A 6,000-nucleotide genomic window follows, 5' to 3' on the forward strand; every position below is an offset into this window, starting at 1 on the left:
CAGTATGGCAAATCAGTGTCGTCAATATAAAATCTGTACCAGGCGAACAAACTGAAGGCTAAACATGTAACATGTGTGGTACATCTCGAGTCTCATCTAGCTTCATACTGCCGTCTCCCGCTGAGCCATCTTCTTTTTATGTTTGGTTTGTGTCGTCATTTTTCGAACTGTAGGTCACAATAATTACATGACTCTAACCGCAATTATTAGCCAATATATTGTCAATTTAGGCTGCAGCCCAATGTGCTGTATGCTTCAGTGATTCATAATACGAAAGGGGATCCTTTGGAGAATGTCATTTCTTTATAGATGAAAATTATGTCTAGGATGTTTTGATTGAACAGGGTGGACGTGAAAGTGGCATTACTAGGAAGAAAATAAAGAAAAATTGCCGTAATACCACCATGAAATATTATCGCCATGCATATCAAACGATAGCATTTGACCTATGGAATATGAACATGGAATTATGTTTTATCTCGGCTACGTATCTATATGAAGGATGGTCTGTGTTTTTAAGTACAGGAAGCTAGGAGTGTGAACCCAAGTGTTACGACCTCATGCTTCGGCTTAGGCAGCCCCTAACTTCAAAAAGATATTTCTAGAAAGTGTCTAAAACCAAGTCTTAGCTTTGATGTGACTAGCTCACGGATTCTATTCTTGTCAAAACCTATTACTTCACTGCACATTAAAGACATGGCTACAAATAAATGTTAGCAATGATAGGCATAATTTATAGAAACAAAACCCAATAACAACCAAATAACCAACAGTTGAAAATTTTGGTTAGACATTATACTATCCAAAAATACTTTTATTCAGAAGCAATCGAAAGACATCGATGGAATGTTTGATGTCGGTGTACGACGGTAAACAGCCGTGAGTCAGGGACTATATTACATGTCTTCAGGTGATGTGCAAGGTGCATCTGAAGATGCTAATTAGAATGACTTATGGACGCCATGAGAAGACTATGGAACACTACTGTACAGAACACTTTCAGTCAAATTTTACCTGAACGTTGGCACAATTTTACACCGGATTAACCAGAAACGGTTCAATTCTTGATGATTATGTGGTACAGCTTTGTAAATTGTCAGGAAACATACCAGAATGCCGCCGTCCTGTTACCTCGATAAAGCAGTATCTCGAATCTACGTGACCTAACGAGGTGGCGCTGAGGTTAACACACTGAAATCGTCCTGATTTACGTTTTCAGTGATTTCCCTAAACCACATGCAAATTCCAGGCTGAAAGGGCCCGGCTGATTTCCTTCCTCTTCCTGTCCGAATGCGATCTTGTGATCCGTCTCTAATGACATCGCCGTCGACGGACGTTAAACCCTGCTCTTCACTTCTCTCGAAATTACATAACATTCAGTGATTCGCAAAAAATACCTTCCAGTAACTTAATTTCTAAGACAAATAATAACAACAACGTAATCCCAGTAAAGAGCTGGTTTCTGTCTTACAAAAGCAGTGTGGCATCTCGTGTGTCGTGTAACTCATGAAAGATGGTCAGTGTCTTCAGGATGATCTCTGTTCATGACTAAACCCTTCTTCCTCCCAGCTTAGTCCATCTCCATCGCATGGAGGTGAAAGACGCAACAAATACGAAAACGGCGAACGCAAGAAGACCGCGTAGATGCTGTAAGGTCAGTGTCGCGTAACCTCGATATATCGTTACGACATTTACTTTTCTATATTTATTTCAGTTATCTTCCAATACGAGATAAAAACCGGGAAGAAAGCGTCATAAAAGTGACGTAGTTGTGATAAGAGATGTGGTCAATAACTGTCGCTACTTCTTTAACAGGTCCCGCGCGTTTCGAGTGCTGTGTTTCGTCTTCAGGTGGCAAGTCGTGATTGTGATCAGCACTAAGAAACTTTGCCTTCCGTATTTCTATCAGAAGCGTTTCATTTCTTCAAGTCAGACGGTGAGAATTTTCTTAAATTACGTAAGTTACAAAATCTTGTAATAACTGCAAGACCGACACCGCCGATTACAAACCAATCTTTGGGTCTTTTTTTAGGAAAAACTGTAAAGGTATATATAATAATTTTCCTGTCTCACTCTCTGAAACGATTAAGTGGACGTCGTAGAAGCTTGCTACTGCATTGACACGAAACCAAACATCGGCTATTACTGCTATAATCTCCAGAGTTTTCTTTCTTCAGTAGTGTGCGAGTGGTGGCAAATACAGAGGAACAAGAATTTTATTGCATATCTGTGTTATGTTGCGCCTTATCTGTGAATTTTTGAAAAGCAGTTATGCATATGACAGATTTCTCATTCACATGGAAGCAGCATCGAACCCTCGACTATCGGTTAAGTATAATAACGCCTTCTTTGAGGTTCTCAAAAGTGTTTGTGTAACGACGTTTGGCCATTGTATTCCCCTATTACTATCTACATCTGCATCAACTTTCATAGTCTCACATCTCTATGAAGTGTACGGCAAGGGACACTACCCACTGTACCATCTAGTTGCGTTTTCTCACGTTCCATTAGCGCGTGGAACGAGTGACAAGTAACAGTTTAAATGCCTCGCCTGTTGTAGTTAGTCTAATTTTGGATTCGTGGTCCCTACGGTAGTGATAGATAGGGAGTTCTATAATACTCCTAGATTCTCCACCTAATACTGGTCCTTTCGCGGTATGGTTGACATCTTTCCATACTAATATCATGATGCAGAATCTCAACAACCATAGGTAAAAAAATTGTAAAGAAGCGCGTACCTGAGGCATCTGATTTAGCTAACAGCTAATTTATACAGTTTTTCATCTATGTCAGTTAAAGAATCATGCGCAAACACAAACGTGTGTATATACAATTGTGCTTAAAATAAAGCCTCGCACAAATAGTATATTATTTATAAGTTTCCGACATATGAATCGATCGAGCAAGCATAAGAGACCTGATAAAACACACACACACACACACACACACACACCTCTGTTTGATAACATGGAAGACGCCAAGTGCATAGAAGCCCTGCAGATTACCTCGCAGCAAAAGCCGCGTGGCCGAAGCTGTCACAGAATTCGGATAAAAATACGCCCTGCCAGTTAAAAAAGTGTTACAACATGCATGTCTGCCGCCCTAATTACACATAACACTTTCATAAAAGCAGTTTGGCAAGCCTACTTACCAATGTTGTACAAAAAGATATTCCGCTGCGTCAACGCCGCCAGTTCCGACTGCAGCCGGATGATGTGGAACGGCGAACCGCGACAGCGGTGCAGTGCTGCCAACACTGCGCAAAGAAAGCGGCATTCAGTGGGCGTTGATACTCCACGGAGAAACAATGTTATGTTACCATAGTACACTGTTATAAAATACATGTAAATGCTTGTTCATTTCAAAATCCTCGTTATGCTAGACTTTGAAAAGTTAGAAACGGTTTTCCTAAAACTGAATAAAAATTTAAGATAGTGCTGCGGGTATTTGTAGTATGTCTGCCATGACAAACATAAGAGCATCATGGTTGTGAAGAATGGAGGGAAAAAGGAAAGTAGGAATTTGACGTGACATGTATTTTGGCTGTACGATTAGACATCGTGCAATTTTTCCAGACAGCAGGCGGCCAACGAAGTACCGAATTCTACAATACTTGCCTCATTATTGGTTTAAAAGTGTTTTAAGCGCGACACGAAGCGATTGTTTGACTGCCAGAACAACTGTTTTCATACCTGCAAACTGCTATACTTTCAAGGCCGTGGAAGCGAACTAAAAGTTCCTTTTCTTATCTACTCCGTTACTGATGTTTACTAGTTTACTAATATCGACGATAAATATGATGAAACTTTTTTTTGCGATTGCGAGCAGCTGTTATACATTTCAGGAAGTGCATCACATGCAGTTGTCTATAGTGATTTTAATACTACAATCGCTATCGATAGATTTGGAGCGAAGTCGACGCTCTTCCTCCTCTCAAAGACGTTCCACGGGTTTCAGTTCGGGACTCTTGGCAGACCAATCCATTTCAGCAATGTTATTGTCCATAAACCACTTCTTCCCATATAGTGCTTTATGACAGGCTGTATTGTTATGGTGATGCAAACAATCATTGTCTCCGAGCTCATCCCCTAGTGTACGCTGTACACTATCCCATAAAACACACTACACGACGCTGTTCACAAATTTAGTAAACATGGGACATGTCGATACCAGGGCACAAAGTCCTTGCGAATTTCATTCCGTGTACTCAGTTGAACAGTAACTATACTTCCCAGACAGGCGCTTGAAGAATACACGTGGCGTATTTTTTAAGCATGTACCGTTTTGAAATTAAAAAAAAGACATGCTAAGATATCTCAATAATTTTATTTTTATATGAAAGCCTATACCTTAATTTACTTTTCTACATAATTTCCGTCAATATTTAGGTACTTGTCATAACGCTGTACCAGTTTTTGAACACCCTCCTCATAGAAGTCTACCGCCTGACTTGTTAACCACTGCATCACCACCGTTTTTGACTTCGTCTTCGTCTTGAAGACGCTGACCGCCCAGGTGTTTCTTCAAGTGCAGGAACAGATGGTAGTCACTGGGCGCAAGATCGGGGCTGTACGGAAGATGATCTAGAGTTTCCCACCGAAAAGATGTGATAAGATCTTTGGTCTGATTCGCCACATGCGGACGGGCATTGTCTTGCAGCAAAATGATGGCCTTGCTCAACTTCCAAGGACTGTTGCTTTGATTCTGGTGTGACGTAGGCCACCCATGTTTCATCGCCCGTAACAGTTTGGCTTAAGAAATCATTACCGTCGTTATGGTACCGCTCAAGGAAAGTCAATGCACTGTCTAAATGTTTGGTTTTGCGCACATCTGTCAACATTTTCGGCACACAACGTGCGCATAATTTTCGGTAATTCACGTGCTCGGTCACAATGCCATACAAAACACTACGAGAAACATTAGGAAAGTCATCCCGCAAGGAGGAAATTGTAAAGCGTCTGTTTTCTCTCACCTTATTGTCCACTTCCTGCACCAAACTTCCATGAACGATGCATATTGTACGGCCATATTTAAAAGCTCTCACCCACTTTCTTACCATTCCATCACTCATAATGTTTTCTCCGTAAGCTGCACAGATCTCACGATGAATATCGATCGCTTTTAGGCCTTTAGCACTAAGAAATCTTATAACAGCCCGTACTTCACAGTCGGCGGGACTCACGATTATCGGAGGCGTCTTAAACACTCAGTACACAACGTAAACAAGGAAGAATCAGACTGTAATGGCGTCAGTGCGTAGATTAAGGTACGGGCTTTCATGTAAAAATAAAATTATTGATATATCTTAGCACGTCTTATTTTATTTGCAAAACGGTACTTACTTTAAAACATGCGTCGTACGCAAATGTCAGCAGTTGAGAGAGGACGTGTAGCTGAGTTCAGTGAATCCAATTGAAAAAAACAGCGAATCCCTCGACATTTCGATACGAGCGGTGCCACTCTTCGATGATGTTGGCAAGAATATGTGAACTATGACCGAACGAACACATCTTCAAGACGCAAGCGGTTGACTTAGACGACAGAATGTCAGGACCGAGAAATCACGGGAGAGGCTCTCAGAGCCCCGAATTCATCGTTATCAACGATCCGACATGCAACTGGTGCTCCATTGACCCCAATGATCATTGATAGGCGGCTCACAGAAAGGCGGTTGAGCTCAGGGCGCCCCCAGCGCTATCATTGACCGCTGTCCACCAATAAGCCCATTTGCGGTTGTGTCGGACCCATTCGGCCTGGAATTTCATTGAAGTAGAAGTGTCTTCAGTGATGAGCCCCGATGACCACCGAACACGTGCCTGCAGACGTCCAGACAGCAGTGAGATACCAACCTCACTATCGCCCGCCATACGAACCGATAATCAGGAGTGATGACTGAGGCGCCTTTTCATTTCCCCTCTGGCAATATCCGCGGCACCCTTACAGCACAGCGGTACTTCGACGATACTCTACGCACTGTTTTGTTTCCCTTCATGGCAAGCC

The 6,000-nt window shown here is 41.9% G+C and overlaps 1 protein-coding gene across 2 annotated transcripts in view; it reads right to left on the bottom strand.

The window, feature by feature from the left end:
• LOC126199429 (organic cation transporter protein-like) overlaps positions 1–3,256 on the bottom strand; it is a 194,107-nt gene extending 190,851 nt beyond the window's left edge. Inside the window, exon 1 of one of the 2 annotated variants that reach the window (XM_049936357.1) lies at positions 3,152–3,256. The gene's annotated coding sequence lies outside the window, so the exon portion shown is untranslated. The remainder of the gene's footprint in view (positions 1–3,151) is intronic. The other variant, XM_049936365.1, reaches the window with a different exon arrangement.
• Between the last annotated feature and the right edge of the window lie 2,744 nt (positions 3,257–6,000).

Source organism: Schistocerca nitens, chromosome 1 (assembly GCF_023898315.1).
Source record: "Schistocerca nitens isolate TAMUIC-IGC-003100 chromosome 1, iqSchNite1.1, whole genome shotgun sequence".
In the NCBI taxonomy this organism is placed as follows: Eukaryota; Metazoa; Arthropoda; class Insecta; order Orthoptera; family Acrididae; genus Schistocerca; species Schistocerca nitens.